This window comes from Delphinus delphis, chromosome 13 (genome assembly GCF_949987515.2).
Source record: "Delphinus delphis chromosome 13, mDelDel1.2, whole genome shotgun sequence".
In the NCBI taxonomy this organism is placed as follows: Eukaryota; Metazoa; Chordata; class Mammalia; order Artiodactyla; family Delphinidae; genus Delphinus; species Delphinus delphis.
The window spans coordinates 73,469,338-73,471,473 of NC_082695.1; the positions used below are offsets into that span (position 1 = coordinate 73,469,338).

The 2,136-nt window shown below is 43.0% G+C and overlaps 1 long non-coding RNA gene across 1 annotated transcript in view; it reads left to right on the forward strand.

Moving 5' to 3' along the window:
• The window catches only part of LOC132436644 (uncharacterized), a 3,599-nt gene extending 1,463 nt beyond the window's left edge, over positions 1-2,136 (forward strand). Inside the window, exons 2-3 of the long non-coding RNA XR_009521826.1 lie at positions 1,177-1,289; positions 1,575-2,136. This is a non-coding gene — a long non-coding RNA (uncharacterized lncRNA). The remainder of the gene's footprint in view (positions 1-1,176; positions 1,290-1,574) is intronic.

The following is a 2,136-nucleotide window of genomic DNA, read 5'->3' on the forward strand; positions in this document are numbered from 1 at the left end:
CCTATCACTTTGCCCCTTGCTGAATTCATTCTGTGCCAAGACATAAAGAACCTGAGTTTCATTAAATCCTGAGACAAGTTGTGTAGTTTCAGTTGGAAGACTGTGGGTTCAAGTCCCATCTGAGGTGCGGTTTTAAATAGAACGTGGCGCCCGACTGCCTGCGATTGAATGCTGACTCCATCGTTAGAGGCTGTGAGCTCGAGAAAATTACCCAGCCTCATTTGTAAACTGAGATAATCACAGGGCTCAACTCTTAGGTGTGTGTGAGAATGTGGGTTAAATGAGATAATAGATACAGAGCAAGATACTTAGAACAATACCTGGCGGGGAGTCAGGGCAGCGTCAGTGTTGGGTATTGTCCTTGCTACTACAACTCACACACCTAGAACCACAGGTCTGGGGAGTGTAGGGGGAGGGAGAAGCTTACAAACTGCCAGGTGAAGGAAACGCCAGGAACTTGGAGCTCCTCCTCTTAGTTTAGTCATGGTTCTTACACACTTGATTACTTGGTTTCAATAGCTGATTAGAAAAGGAGGAGGTGCTGGAAGTAGGTTCCCTAGGAAAGGCAAAAGTAACTCCTAGAGGCTCAAGAAAGATCGAAGTACCAGGAGAAACAGATGCAAGAACCTATGCACCCAAAGCATACGAAAATCTTCACGGTATTCTAGTACAATTACTGACAGCATAAAGACTCTGTTCAGAAAATGGCTCGCCCATGAAGGTGGGAGTATGTCTTATGAACTTTAGAAGTAATGGTAAGTTGGACAGAACATAGATTCACAAGAGATCCAGTGCTAAACCACCCAGTGTATGTATGGTATCTCTTGCTATAAAACCTCAGCTCCAAGATGCCTGGCCATTTAGGTCTTGCACCTGTTTCCATTTTTGTCTTTAATGGGATTGTTTCTTGGATCTTTGAAATTTTCCTGGCAGGCTTTCAGTAGCAAACTGTGCCAGCTAACCTCACTTTCTTCCTGTATCGCACCACTGTATTCTTGGTATCCCATCATTTACTTCAAGACATCCTGAGATATACATTTCTCATAATTATGCTGTAGGGTGAAGGTATAGCGAAGCTTAAAGGCATTAGCAAGACAAAAGACATGCGTGGCTATTTCTTTGTATAAAGGTAGATGTTTTCCATTTTTATTTTATTTATTTATTTTTTTCTTCCAGGTGGGTGAGATATGGAATAAGCAGAAGAAAAAGAAAACTTGGTTTGCATCTGGGTGGAAGCTATTAAAGATCAAACCACGGCAAGAAATACTTTCTGCTGCTGCGTGGAAAAGGTGTGCTTTCTGAGCTTCTACCACCTTTCTGGCTTCCTGCCTCTGGAAAAGACCCATAAGAGGAACGCCACGGGTCACAAGAGTTACTTAGCTGAGTAAATACACATGAGTGATTGGGGGTGGGAGGATTACAAAGTCTTCTCTAAGTAACCAAGTCAAAACTAACAATACCCAGTTGTCAGAACATCAAATGAAGCTGCCCAAACTATCACCCTAGACACGGCCAAGTATTTTAAAGACTGGCCGTTGAGGACAATATTTGATGGATGTCGTTTTGTTTTCTAGCTTATGTGAACAAGAGCGCCATGGAGGAACAGAGTGAATGCAGTTGGGGAAGGAAATCCGGTGATTGTAGATGGAGAACACTTGGCAAGACAAGGAATGGTTAGGGGTTGTTTAAAAAAAAGGATTTTGTTTTTACTGCCAAATTTATGGCTCAATTCTGATTCGTATCAGTGGGATTTGTAAGCTGTCCTTTGACTGGGGTTTGGCAGTTTGGTACATATTGGTGGTCTTAATCCAGTATCTGGACCAGAAAGCAAATGTTTTCATCTTTGGAATCCCCGTTACAATTGAAAATTTTCCAAGGAGACAGTGGAAGCCAGATGGGAATGCGGCATGCATCGCCCTGTTAGCACAAAGTCCTCAGATGGTGCTGTGTTGCTTTGTGCTTTCTTCTTTCCTTCCTGAACACTCACAGAGTGCCTACTGTGTGCCCAGCCTGATGAGACTCCAGAACACTAGATGCTGGGGATTTAGAGCAGTGAATCCAACAGACCACATCTTTGCTTCATGGAGTTTGCATTCAAATGGTAGGGAAAGGAATGAAAGATGCCAGATTTAGCAA